The sequence below is a fragment of the Trifolium pratense genome, linkage group LG6 (genome assembly GCF_020283565.1).
Source record: "Trifolium pratense cultivar HEN17-A07 linkage group LG6, ARS_RC_1.1, whole genome shotgun sequence".
NCBI classification, from domain to species: Eukaryota; Viridiplantae; Streptophyta; class Magnoliopsida; order Fabales; family Fabaceae; genus Trifolium; species Trifolium pratense.
Genome location: NC_060064.1, coordinates 13,302,562 through 13,318,072, shown reverse-complemented (window position 1 = coordinate 13,318,072; position 15,511 = coordinate 13,302,562).

The window sequence follows — 15,511 nt, the reverse complement described above, 5'->3', positions numbered from 1 at the left end:
CTGAACCAATTCTGGGTGGAATTTCCTTAAGTTCTGAACAACATGACCTTGATGCAGAAGGTCTGACAACAACCTAGGATAAACTATAGTAGTTTTCCTCTGAGATTTACTTGCAAAAATGGCTTCACAAATCCGTTCAAAAAAGTAATCTCCAAGATTAACCTTCTTTCCTGTCAGAAGGAAATACAGCAGATGACGATGAGTCCAGGAGATTGTATCAGTCCCACCAACCCTTGGACTGATAGCTGCTAAGATGATCTTGAAAAGAACTCTACATTCATCAGTCAAACCCTTTACTTTCCCTTTTAAGGAGAAGTCTGTGCATATGAGATGCAGAAGATCATCTCTGTATCTTGTATCCTTTTCAAACACATCTAACTCTATCCCGGGGTTAGGCAGACCAAGAAGAGCATTGAAATGAATGGGCGAGAGACTCATATTCATTCCACAGATGTTAGACCTAATCTGTACACCTGTATAATCCAGCAAACCCATTTCCTTCCTAGTTTTACCCTTCAGACTAGGATTCCTTTCTATTGCAGCAAGCTCTTCCTTCTTAGCTTCATGCTTATCGAACACCTTTGCTTTCATCCAGAATTTCTTCAACAAATCTGGGTAGATAGGACCGTTAAGCATGTCAAAGTACTTATCCCAACCTTGAGTGATAAAGTACTTTTTAACTTCAAACCCATTAGCTTGTAGACCGTCGAAATCAACCATCTTCTCTGAAAGAAAAGTGAGTTCAGATTCTGGAAACTCCATCTCGTTCCCAACGATCTGAAGATTTTTGAATATAAACGGTGGAATCCTTTTTGACGAAGAGGACGAAGCACCAGCCATTGTTGGAGATTAGGGTAAGGTTTGGAAAACTAATGAGAGAGAAAGAAAGTTTGTTGGAGGTTTAGAGAGAATATGAAAGTGTAGGTTGTGAAAGTGAATAGTGTGCAAGTGTATTGTGTAAGTTTTATTTAAATGCACACAGTTAACACGAAAATAGCAAATTTGGGAAGTTACGCTAATTGACAGAAAGTTGAATACCAAAAATCATCATTAACCACCCACTACCTGACACACGTAGACCATGTGCAGAAATTTACTCGGTAACTGCTATTTTAATGGACAACTGTTCATCAGTGAATACTAAACGTTTCCCACTTAAATAGTTCAGAGCCTCTGAGTTATTTAAAATTCTCTATCAGAGTTAAGTACTTCAGAGCTTGTGTTTCAGATGTTCTGAATCATAAGTTCTGATATACATAACCTCTTACACTTTAATTGCCAAAAACAATTTTTCATTCAGAGATTGAAAACATGTTCAGATGTTTCTTTATAAACTCAAATCTTTCAACAGATAAAGCTTTAGTAAATATATCAGCCCATTGATTTTCAGTATCAACAAACTTAATATCTATAATGCCTCTCTGAACATAATCTCTGATAAAATGGTGTTTAATTTCAATATGTTTGGCTCTAGAGTGTAGGATAGGATTTTTAGATAAATGAATGGCTGCAGTATTATCACAATATAAAGGAATATTGTTACTGCTTACCTGATAATCTTCTAACTGATATTTTAGCCAGAGTAGTTGTGTGCAACACTTAGCTGCTGAAATGTATTCTGCCTCTGCTGTAGACAAAGCTATAGTAGTTTGTCTCTTACTAGCCCAGGAGATAAGGTTTTCACCAACAAATTGACAATTGCCACTTGTGGATTTTCTTTCAATTTTATCTCCAGCATAGTCAGCATCACAGAATCCATTTAGCACATAATCATTGGATTTCTTATAGAGAAGTCCAAGATTAGTTGTTCCTTTCAGATACCTAAAGATTCTCTTTACAGCAGTAAGATGAGATTCTCTGGGATCTGACTGGAATCTTGCACATAAGCAAACACTGAATAAAATATCTGGTCTAGAGGCTGTCAGATAGAGTAAGGAACCAATCATACCTCTGTAGACCTTTTGATCTACCTTTCCTTCATCATCTGACTTGCCCATGTTGGTAGTTGGATGCATAGGAGTATTCATTATCTTGCAGTCATCTAGATTGAATTTCTTCAGAAGTTCTTTAGTGTATTTTGATTGATGAACATAAGTTCCTTCCTTCTTCTGATTGATTTGAATACCAAGAAAGAATTTCAATTCTCCCATCATGCTCATTTCAAATTCATCCACTTCACCTTGTTCATTCAGCTTGTTTCTGAATACCCATTTTGTTCCAATAATGTTCTTGTGTGAAGGTTTGGGCACTAGAGTCCATACATCATTCCTTTGGAATTGATTCAGCTCTTCTTGCATTGCTACAATCCAAGCATCATCCTTCAGAGCTTCATCAATCTTTGAGGGTTCCATCATTGAGATAAGACCAACTAAAGATTCCTCATTTCTTAGTTGAGATCTTGTCTTCCTTGGACTATCCTTGTTGCCTAAGATCAGTTCCTCTGGATGTGATGATTTGTATTTGAAAGTAGTTCTTGGGGGCTCATCATCTTCAGACTCATCAACATCAGGTTCAGCAGTTGCTTCAGTTCTTTGTTGTTCAGAGTCTGTAGGAACTATTGTGTTTAGAGGTTCTTCAGAGAATGGATGTTCTGAGTAGTTTGGAATATCTGAATATTGATCCTCTGATACCTGAAATCTAGACAAACCTTCCACAAGCTCTGACACTTGGTCAGGCTCTTTGTCATCAAATTTGACATGCATACTTTCTTCCACAGTATGTGTTTCAGAAATATACAGTCTGTATGCTTTTGAGCGTTCAGAATATCCTATAAAGATACCCTTGTAACCTCTAGCATCAAATTTCTTTAGATGGACTTTGTTGTTTAAGACATAACATGTACATCCAAACTGATGAAAATAAGAAATGTCAGGTTTTCTTCCTTTGAACAATTCATAAGCAGTTTTGTTCAACTTAGATCTGATATAGATTCTATTTTGAACATAACATGCTGTGTTTACAGCTTCTGCCCATAAAAACTTAGCTACATTAGTTTCATGCATCATGGTTCTGGCCATTTCTTGCAGAGTTCTATTCTTCCTTTCAACAACCCCATTTTGTTGAGGTGTTCTAGGAGAAGAGAATTCATGCAGAATACCATATTTTTCACAAAAGTTTTCAAAAGGTTCATTTTCAAATTCTCCACCATGATCACTTCTAACTTTTAAGATAGTGTAGCCTTTTTCATTTTGAATTTGTTTGCAGAAGATGCTGAACTCATCATAAGCTTCATCTTTTGTTCTTAGGAATTTTACCCAAGTCCATCTACTGTAATCATCAACAATCACTAATCCATACTTCTTCCCATTGATTGAAGCAGTGTTAACTGGTCCAAAAAGATCAATGTGAAGTAGTTCCAATGGTCTTGAGGTAGAGACAATGCTCTTAGGTTTAAAAGAAGATTTTGTAATCTTTCCTTTTTGACATGAACCACAAAGTGTGTTTGAGTGATATTTGATTTTAGGTAAACCTCTGACAAGGTCAAGCTTACTAAGCTTAGAGATTAACCTCCAGTTAGCATGGCCTAACCTCTTATGCCAGATCCATTTTTCTTCACTCAAGGTCAAAAGACACATCACTTTTTGTTCATTCAAATCAGAAAGATTAATTTTATAAACATTGTTCTTTCTCAGACCTTTGAATATCATGGAGTTATCAGATTGTTTAGACACAGTACATGATTCCTTATTAAAGACAACTACATAACCATTGTCGCAAAATTGACTTATGCTCAATAGGTTATGTTTGAGTCCATCTACTAACCAAACATCATTAATAGATAGGGAAGAATTACCTACTGTACCTGTACCTATTATCTTTCCTTTTTGATTGCCTCCAAAGCCAACAGATCCTCCTTCTTTCATAGTCAGTTTAGAAAATAGTTGTTTGTCACCAGTCATATGCCTTGAACATCCACTATCCAGATACCATGAGTGTTTCATGATATTTCTTTGAGTGGCAGGCTGTGTAACGACCCATTTTTCGTATTCGTATATTTTATTAAATGTATTTCATTTATTAATTGGCTTTTATTATTTTAGTGAGCGACGAATAATTATTTAGCCGAACGTAAGTTATTAGACGCGAGAACCTTTGTTTTGGGCTTGAAGGGGGCGTGAGAGGCCATATGGGCCTAAGCCAAATGGGCTTGGTCCATGACTTTAGAGAAGTAGTATAAGTAGCAAGTCCAACTTATGAATAGTTTCACAATTCATTTTTCTTGAGTTTGAGTGAGTAGAAGATAGAGCAAGAGCTAGGGTTTTGGCTAAGAGAAAGCTTGAGCAAGAGAAGGCTTGGATCATCATCTTTGCTTAAGGTAAGAGATTAGAATTCATGATTCTTGAGTGACAAGGAGGGGGGAGATTGTCTATGTCTCCGTTCCCGAACTCTCCCACTCAATTTCTTTTAGACTTTGATTAAGCTTTTGTATGTGAGTATGATGTTTTTCATCATCACTTTGTATGTGTTAATCACTAGCTTGATTCCATGATGAATATGTATGTGTTTGGATCATTTTTGGAAAGTTTGAGAAAGTTACTTAAAACTCAAGTAATTGCCATGATTTTGATTATTAGAGGTATTTGGATGTTTGGAAGGGATGATTAATGTTCCTTGATACCATATATGTTTGGAATGGCTGTTTATATGAATTTATAACATGTTTGGATGAATTTTTGAGTTGATTTAGTGTTAAACCGCCTTAGATAACTCAAGAACAGATTTTCTTTCTGGTGTAGTTCGCTTAGCGAACAGGAGTTCGCTACAGCGAATAAGTTCGCTACGAGTTCGCTACCTGTTCGCCATGTACCTGTAATCCTCTGATGTAGTTCGCTACAGCGAATTGAGATTCGCTTAGCGAATGAGTTCGCTACCTATTCGCTTTGGATTCGCTCAGCGAACAGTACTGAACCTGCAACTTTTGTTATGGGTTGTAAGTGTATTTTAGGCACTTGTAACATGGTTTAAGGGTATCCTTACATGATTGTTGATACATGTTGATACTGTTAATGCTTATTGTTAATCGTTATATGATTGATAACGTGTATGCAATAAGTTGTAGCTTAAAGTGAGCAATGTGATGTTTTGGCATTAATTTGCAATGTTAAGTGAATGTGTTAGGATTGTGTTCCCGCATTCATAATGAGTAGCTTCGAGCTAGAAATATCATATTGATGATATGTGTAAACATACATGCATTCATGTATATATATATGTTGAAATTGGAAACTTGGGTTCCAATAGATTTAAATGGATTTTTGAGTCCATAAGGAAGCCGAGGATCGGATTAGATGAATCCATAAGATCTAGAGCTGCTATCCAGCAGGATATAAAACTGTTTAACTTATCCATGAGGGATATGAAGGTTTGGTAAGTTCCGAACAATCCGGCAAGATGTAAAACTGTTTAACTTATCCATGAGGGGTAAAAGGCAATTGGTACCACATGCATTAGTTGTGTCTAGGGATGGCATGACATAGAATGATTGGCATTAGATACATTAGGGTAAATGCGCATATATTTGATAAATGGTATGTGACATTATCTGGTTGAACTGTGCTAAACTTTATTAATTGATAACTGTTTAATACAACGTTTTGACGTGAGTTAAAATATGTATGATGTAGTTCGAAAGTGCAAGACCTTTCTTATGCTCGTATGATATGCGATTATGTTTTCTAACTCTCTGCTTTGTGTTAATTGCTGGACCTTTGGGGGTTCAGATATTCAGGCTGAGGATCGTGCCGACGTTTAGACTGCTGTTCTAGCGTGGTGTTGGAGTACTTTTTGGTGAGGAGACTTAGAATAGATTACTCCTCTTAGTACTAGCTTTTGACTAGAGTTTGTAATTAGTGAATGCTCTGGTAATGTAACATCGAGTCGGGGTTTACGCTTGGATTTCATCGTATATCGGTGTTACCTTTTTGTTATGCTAGTTCTTGTATAAGTGACATCCTTAGGGATGAATATGGCTTATGTATATATATATGTATATATATATGCATGCTTGATATGATTGGAATCCGCTGTTGCTTCTCATGTTAAATTTCATGATGCTCTGTGTGTATGCTTGTGTTTTAATTACCGCGTGGCACTCTGCCTTTACACTTGTTGAAAAGTTTTTAAAATTACGTTTTTAAGGGTAGTATGGGTTAGGGTGTTACAATAGTGGTATCAGAGCAGGTCGGTTCGTGTGAACCAATTAGGACTTTTCTTTTCCCCGTATGAGCATGTGTAGGGAACACTGTTAGTACTTTCTAACGTCTAGTTGTGATTCGTTCAGGAATCATGGCTGCTGCGAGAACGAATGCTCAGATTGCGGAGGCTTTGGCCGCACTCACCAACATTGTGGTTAGAGATCATCAACCTGGAAGAGAGGTAGAGATGAGGTTGGAAAGGTTCATGAAGCAGAAACCGCCAACATTTACCGGAGGTTACAACCCGGATGGAGCTCACAAGTGGCTGGAGGAACTTGAAATAATTTTTGAAGCAATGGATTGTTCCGAGGAAGGAAAGACAACCCTTGGAACATATGTGTTGCGCGAGGAAGCGAATGTGTGGTGGAAGAATGCCAAGTTGAGGCTAGGACCCGGTGGTATGGCTATACCCTGGGCAATGTTTAAAAGGGAATTTTTGGTTAAGTATTTTCCTGTGGATGTGAAGAACAAGAAAGTTGTGGAATTCATGGAACTGAAACAGGGAAATATGACGGTAGCTGACTATGCCGTCAAGTTTGAGACCTTGTGTGCGTTTAGTCCGCATTACAACACTATGGAAGCGGAGAACGACAAGTGTGTGAAGTTTGAAAGTGGTCTACGTCCAGACATTAAGCATATGATTGGATTTTCACAGATAAGGGATTTTGCGACCCTTGTGAACAAGAGTAGGATCTGTGATGAAGATGGTATGGCTAAGGTGAACTACTACAAGGCTGTGAACGACCGAAAAGGGAAAGGGCAAGAGCGCGGAAAACCTTATGATAACCGCAGTAGGGGTAATACCAGTGGTGGTAAGAGGCCGGTGAATGGGAATTGTTACAAATGTGGAGAGAGGGGTCATATGTCGTATGATTGCCTGAAGAAATTGGACAAGTGTTTGAATTGTGGGAAGTTAGGCCACAAGACTGAAGTGTGTAGGACAAGAGTCTTTTGTTTCAACTGTGGTGAAGAGGGCCACAAGAGTATAATCTGCAAGAAGCCCAAGAAGGTGATGGGCAAGGTGTTTGCTTTAAGTGGAGAGGATGCTAGCCTTGAGGACAATCTCATTAGAGGTACGTGTTTCATCTATGACACTCCTTTAATTGCGATTATAGATACGGGAGCGACACATTCTTTTATTTCTTTGGATTGTGCGAAGCGTCTTAGTATTCCTTTAACGGATATGATGGGTAGGATGGAAATAGAAACTCCTGCTAATGGTTCAGTGATTACCCGACAAGTATGTCGTAACTGCCCCGTTACCATTTTTGGTAGGCACTTTGGTATGGATTTAGTGTGTATTCCACTTAGTGGTATGGATGTGATTTTTGGTATGAATTGGTTAATCTTTAATCGGATTCATATCAACTGTCGTGAGAAGGCCGTTGTTTTTCCGAAGCCGGAGGAGAACTTGCATTTGATGAGCGGGAAGGAAGTATCGGAAGCGTTGAAAGAACATGCCGAGATGTTCATGATGTTTGCATCATTGAAACCCGAAGGAGGAGTTAAGATAGAAGAGTTACCGATCGTTTGTGAATTCCCAGATGTGTTTCCGGATGATATATCTGACGTGCCTCCAAAGCGAGAGGTAGAGTTTTCTATCGACCTAGTACCTGGAACTAGTCCGATATCGATGGCGCCGTATCGAATGTCAGCGTCAGAGTTGAATGAGTTGAAGAAGCAACTTGAAGAGCTGCTTGAGAAGAGGTTTGTTCGACCGAGTGTTTCGCCATGGGGAGCGCCGGTGTTGCTTGTGAAGAAGAAAGATGGGAGCATGAGATTATGTATAGACTATCGTCAGTTGAACAAAGTGACGATCAAGAATAAATATCCACTTCCGAGGATAGATGATTTGATGGATCAACTAGTTGGAGCTTACGTGTTTAGTAAGATCGATTTGAGATCTGGATACCATCAGATTAGAGTGAAGACGGAAGACATACCTAAGACTGCATTTAGGACGAGGTATGGACACTACGAGTATTCAGTTATGCCGTTTGGTGTGACCAATGCACCTGGAGTTTTCATGGAGTATATGAACCGAATTTTCCATTCATTTTTGGATAGATTCGTGGTGGTGTTCATCGACGACATTTTGATTTACTCAAAATCCGAGGAAGAGCACGAAGAGCACTTGAGGATTGTTTTGCAAGTCTTGAAGGAGAAGAAGTTGTATGCCAAGTTGTCGAAGTGTGAATTTTGGATGAAAGAGGTGAGTTTCCTAGGGCATATAATTTCAAGTGGAGGAATCGCGGTAGATCCTGCGAAGGTTGACGCTGTGTCACAGTGGGGAACGCCGGAATCTGTTTCAGAGATTAGAAGTTTCCTTGGTTTGGCCGGTTATTATAGAAGATTCATCGAAGGTTTTTCGAAGTTGGCTTTACCGTTAACCAAGTTGACGAGGAAAGATCAAGCGTTTGTTTGGGATGGTAATTGTGAGGAGAGCTTCCAAGAGCTCAAGAGAAGATTGACTACTGCACCTGTGTTGATTTTACCTGATGCCAAAGAGTCGTTCGTCGTGTATTGCGATGCTTCGAAGTTAGGACTTGGCGGAGTGCTTATGCAAGGGGGTAATGTGGTAGCATATGTTTCAAGGCAACTGAAGGTTCACGAGAGGAACTATCCAACGCATGATTTGGAGTTAGCCGCCGTGGTGTTTGCTTTGAAAGTGTGGAGACACTACTTGTATGGATCGAGGTTTGAAGTGTTCAGTGATCACAAGAGTCTGAGATACTTATTCGACCAGAAGGAGTTGAATATGAGGCAACGAAGATGGCTCGAATTCTTAAAGGACTACGATTTTGAATTGAGTTATCACCCCGGAAAAGCCAATGTGGTGGCCGATGCATTAAGTAGGAAAACTTTGCATATGTCATCATTGATGGTGAAAGAGTTGGAGTTGATTGAAGAATTCCGAGACTTGAGTCTTGTGTGTGAGGTTACTTCTTCAAGTGTGAAGCTTGGAATGTTAAGATTGACGAATCCTTTTCTTGAAGATATTAAAGAACGTCAGAAATCGGATAAGAGATTGATGGAGAAGATGGTACTCATCAATGAAGGCAAGGAGACCAATATCAAGATTGACGAGAGTGGAGTCATGAGATTTCACGGAAGAGTTTGTGTACCGGATGTACCCGAATTGAAGAGAATGATCATGGAAGAAGGTCACAGAAGTGGTTTGAGTATTCATCCTGGAGTAACCAAGATGTATCAGGATTTGAGGAAGTTGTTTTGGTGGCCGGGAATGAAGAGACAAATTTCTGAATTTGTTTATTCATGCTTAACTTGTCAGAAATCGAAGATTGAACATCAGAAGCCGTTTGGTTTGTTGCAACCAATGTTTATACCCGAATGGAAGTGGGATAGCATTGCAATGGATTTTGTGGGAGGTTTACCGAAGACCAAGAAAAGTAACGAGGTGATTTGGGTAGTGGTAGATCGTTTGACGAAGTGTGCTCACTTCATTGCTATCAGGAAAGGTACTTTGGTGCCTAAGTTGGCCGAGATTTATGTGGAGCAGATTGTGAAGCTACATGGTATTCCAACAAGTATTATTTCGGATAGAGATCCGAGATTTACTTCTAGATTTTGGGAAAGCTTGCAAGAAGCTTTAGGAACGAAGTTGAGGTTGAGTTCAGCTTATCATCCTCAGACAGATGGTCAGTCGGAGAGAACGATACAATCCTTAGAGGATTTGTTGAGGGCTTGTGTTTTGGAGCAAAACGTGAATTGGGATTCTTGTTTGCCGTTGGTAGAGTTTACATACAACAACAGTTACCATTCTAGTATCGGAATGGCACCGTTTGAGGCTTTGTATGGGAGAAGGTGTAGGACACCTCTGTGTTGGTATGAAACTGGAGAAGGTGCAATTCTTGGACCAGAGATTGTACAAGAGACAACAGAGAAGATTCGGATGATTCGTGAGAAGATGAAAGCGTCTCAGGATCGACAGAAGAGTTATCATGATAAGAGGAGGAAGGACATTGAATTCCAAGAAGGGGATCATGTATTCCTACGAGTTAAATCGACTACTGGAGTAGGACGTGCGTTGAAGTCGAGGAAGTTGACGTCGAGGTTTATTGGGCCGTTTGAGATTTTGAAGCGAGTTGGGAAGGTTGCGTATAGGATTGCATTACCGCCATCATTGGCGAATTTGCACGATGTTTTCCATGTATCACAATTACGCAAGTATGTGTCTGATCCGACACACGTGATTGAATCGGACGATGTTCAAGTGAGGGATGACTTGACCATCGAGACTGTGCCTTTGAGAATCGAAGGAAGAGAAGTGAAGAGGTTGAGAAACAAAGAGATTGCATCCGTGAAAGTCGTGTGGGGAGGACCGGCTGGTGAGAATGCAACGTGGGAGTTGGAAAGCAAGATGAGAGATTCTTATCCCGATCTGTTTCTAGGTAATTTCGAGGGCGAAATTCTTTTAAGGGGGGTAGGATTGTAACGACCCATTTTTCGTATTCGTATATTTTATTAAATGTATTTCATTTATTAATTGGCTTTTATTATTTTAGTGAGCGACGAATAATTATTTAGCCGAACGTAAGTTATTAGACGCGAGAACCTTTGTTTTGGGCTTGAAGGGGGCGTGAGAGGCCATATGGGCCTAAGCCAAATGGGCTTGGTCCATGACTTTAGAGAAGTAGTATAAGTAGCAAGTCCAACTTATGAATAGTTTCACAATTCATTTTTCTTGAGTTTGAGTGAGTAGAAGATAGAGCAAGAGCTAGGGTTTTGGCTAAGAGAAAGCTTGAGCAAGAGAAGGCTTGGATCATCATCTTTGCTTAAGGTAAGAGATTAGAATTCATGATTCTTGAGTGACAAGGAGGGGGGAGATTGTCTATGTCTCCGTTCCCGAACTCTCCCACTCAATTTCTTTTAGACTTTGATTAAGCTTTTGTATGTGAGTATGATGTTTTTCATCATCACTTTGTATGTGTTAATCACTAGCTTGATTCCATGATGAATATGTATGTGTTTGGATCATTTTTGGAAAGTTTGAGAAAGTTACTTAAAACTCAAGTAATTGCCATGATTTTGATTATTAGAGGTATTTGGATGTTTGGAAGGGATGATTAATGTTCCTTGATACCATATATGTTTGGAATGGCTGTTTATATGAATTTATAACATGTTTGGATGAATTTTTGAGTTGATTTAGTGTTAAACCGCCTTAGATAACTCAAGAACAGATTTTCTTTCTGGTGTAGTTCGCTTAGCGAACAGGAGTTCGCTACAGCGAATAAGTTCGCTACGAGTTCGCTACCTGTTCGCCATGTACCTGTAATCCTCTGATGTAGTTCGCTACAGCGAATTGAGATTCGCTTAGCGAATGAGTTCGCTACCTATTCGCTTTGGATTCGCTCAGCGAACAGTACTGAACCTGCAACTTTTGTTATGGGTTGTAAGTGTATTTTAGGCACTTGTAACATGGTTTAAGGGTATCCTTACATGATTGTTGATACATGTTGATACTGTTAATGCTTATTGTTAATCGTTATATGATTGATAACGTGTATGCAATAAGTTGTAGCTTAAAGTGAGCAATGTGATGTTTTGGCATTAATTTGCAATGTTAAGTGAATGTGTTAGGATTGTGTTCCCGCATTCATAATGAGTAGCTTCGAGCTAGAAATATCATATTGATGATATGTGTAAACATACATGCATTCATGTATATATATATGTTGAAATTGGAAACTTGGGTTCCAATAGATTTAAATGGATTTTTGAGTCCATAAGGAAGCCGAGGATCGGATTAGATGAATCCATAAGATCTAGAGCTGCTATCCAGCAGGATATAAAACTGTTTAACTTATCCATGAGGGATATGAAGGTTTGGTAAGTTCCGAACAATCCGGCAAGATGTAAAACTGTTTAACTTATCCATGAGGGGTAAAAGGCAATTGGTACCACATGCATTAGTTGTGTCTAGGGATGGCATGACATAGAATGATTGGCATTAGATACATTAGGGTAAATGCGCATATATTTGATAAATGGTATGTGACATTATCTGGTTGAACTGTGCTAAACTTTATTAATTGATAACTGTTTAATACAACGTTTTGACGTGAGTTAAAATATGTATGATGTAGTTCGAAAGTGCAAGACCTTTCTTATGCTCGTATGATATGCGATTATGTTTTCTAACTCTCTGCTTTGTGTTAATTGCTGGACCTTTGGGGGTTCAGATATTCAGGCTGAGGATCGTGCCGACGTTTAGACTGCTGTTCTAGCGTGGTGTTGGAGTACTTTTTGGTGAGGAGACTTAGAATAGATTACTCCTCTTAGTACTAGCTTTTGACTAGAGTTTGTAATTAGTGAATGCTCTGGTAATGTAACATCGAGTCGGGGTTTACGCTTGGATTTCATCGTATATCGGTGTTACCTTTTTGTTATGCTAGTTCTTGTATAAGTGACATCCTTAGGGATGAATATGGCTTATGTATATATATATGTATATATATATGCATGCTTGATATGATTGGAATCCGCTGTTGCTTCTCATGTTAAATTTCATGATGCTCTGTGTGTATGCTTGTGTTTTAATTACCGCGTGGCACTCTGCCTTTACACTTGTTGAAAAGTTTTTAAAATTACGTTTTTAAGGGTAGTATGGGTTAGGGTGTTACAGGCTGTATGAGAAACAACTTTAATCATTGCGATAGAACTCTTCATCAAGGTTAATGATAAAGTCATCCCAATATTCTTCCTCTTCATTTATCAAGTTCTGATTGTTAACTTGAGAACTTGTCAGCCATTGGTCTAGGACATAAGCCCTTCTTCCTTTGCATAGGACTTGTTTCCATACTCTAGGTAGGACATATCCTTTCCTAGTTGGTAAATCTGAATGATACATAATTTCAGCTTTTGGTACCCATCTTCTGGGTCCACGCTTGTTAGTCCACAAATGCTTACTGTGTTGTTGAGTGTGAGAGAAAGATTTTGGTTTGGAATAATAACTCTTTTGAAAATATTTCTTAGTATGAGTTTTATTATTCCAGGACTTGGATTGTTTATGATTCCAGACTTTGTATTTATCACCAGTCCAATGATTTGACTGGTTATGTTTACTGACTCTAGAATCATAAATAACCTTAGTCCTATGTTGCCTCTGAGGTTTGAGGTTTGACTTTCTTTTAAAAACTTCTGAGCCTTTAGGTTGACTTTTCTCATGAACTAGAATTCCTCTGGTTCCAGAAGTTGAAGCCTCAGATTTTGAAACTTTCAGAACATCTGAACTAATGTTGTCAAGTTCTGAATAGCTTTTATCTTCTGAGCTTTTCTTCCCAGATCCTGAGGAACTTGGTTCCTCTGAGTTGTCATTTCCCAAATCTCTCAGATTATTATCCTCATCTTCCAGAGTACCAAATTTCTTTCCTTCTTCACTCTGAGGTACAACATAGTAAACCCAAGATTTTCCAACCTTTTTGGCAAAGGTCTTTAGCTTTGAATATGTTCTACCATATTCATAGCCAAGTCCTTCTCCTCTATGTCTCAAAACATTGTAAATTCTATTAGCAGCTTTACTCTTCCCAAGGTTGAGATGCACAAACTGTTGAAGAGCTATTTCCTGCTCATCAATAGGTTTGTGACAGACAGCACAACCCTTTTCAAAGTCATTTACTCTATTCAGAGTTTCTTGATATAGACCTTGAAAATGTTCTGCTTGTTCAGTCAGAGTGTTAAGCTTTTCTTGTAAAACTTTTTGTTTACTTAACACTCTGAGATGTTTCTCAATGACCTTGTTAAGTGCAGTTATAAGTTGAGATTTAGAGCAGTCAGAAAATACCTCATCAGTTACTTCAGAATCTGATTCTGATTCTGATTCATCCTCTGAGTCTGCATCTGAGTCAGTTGAAGCCATCAGGGCTAGATTTGCCTCTTCTTCTTCATCAACTTCTTCCTCAGATGATAGTTCTTCAAAAGTAGCCATCAGACTCTTTTTCAATTTGCTCTTGAATTGTTGCTTCTTTGAGCTGTATCTTTTGCTTTTGTCTTTAGCAGACATTTCTGGACAATCAGCAATAAAGTGTCCTGACTTCTTACAGTTGAAGCAGTTCTTCTGATCATCCTTTTTGCTGACAAAATTTCTGGAGCTGTTACCTCTGAAATTTCTTTTGTTAAATCTGTTCCATTGCTGAAACTTGGTGAATAAAGCAAACTCATCCTCATTCATCTCATCCTCTTGACCATCAGCAGAAGATTCTTCTTCAATATCAAGAAGCTGAGTCTTAAGAGCCTTAGAAGTAGTCCTAGTTGACTGTAAAGCCACTGACTTGGACTTCTTCTTAGTTTCTGAGTCAGCATCCAGAACCATCTCATGGCTTCTGAGATTGCTTATCAGAGCTTCAAGACTCAGAGTCTTGAGATTTTGAGCTTCCTCTATTGCAGTGACCTTGGGTCTCCAAGCAATAGGAAGACTTCTCAGAATCTTCTGAACATGGTCATAGGTGGAATAACTTCTCTTAAGAGCTTTAAGACCAGATACAAGGATTTGAAACCTTGTAAACATAGTCTCAATGTTTTCATCTTGTTGCATAGTGAAAAGTTCATATTGCCTTATCAAAAGACTAGCTTTAGCCTCTTGAACCTTTTCATTTCCATCATAGGTAGCACACATAGAATCAAAGATAGATTTAGCAGTAGACTTGTTCTCTATTCTGACATAATCCTCATGTCTAATAGCACCAACAACAATGTCCTTTACTCTATGATGCTTAGTGTAGGTTTTTAAGTTAGCTGGTGTGAGTAACTTTCTATGCTCAATGGACAACCTTCCATGTTCATTTAAGTTTTCAAAAGTTACTCCCAACTCAACCAAATCCCACAACTCATGATCAATAGCAGTAATATTGCTATACAATCTCTCTTTCCACCATTCAAATAATGAAGCATCACCATTGAATATAGGGGCTTTTCTGTTGCCACTATGTTCATGTGATTCATTACTTAAGTAGTCAAAACCAAAAGCATTTCTAGGACCACCACCAGCACCACTGGCCTCACCGGCTTCACCGGTTGTTCTAGTACTACTATCATCTCCTCCAGACATAGTGTTCTCACAAGATCTTTACTGTCTCACTGTTAAGTGAAAGTAACAGACCAGGTGCTCTGATGCCAATTGAAGGTGTGAAAACACAAGAAGGGGGGGGTTGAATTGTGTTTTAGCTAAGTTAAAACTTTTTCAAGTTCTTAACTCAACTACGTTAGCAGCGGATAAATAACACAAATAATAACAAGATAGAGAGAGAGAGATCACACAAGCAATTTTATACTGGTTCCTCTCACAAAACGAGAGT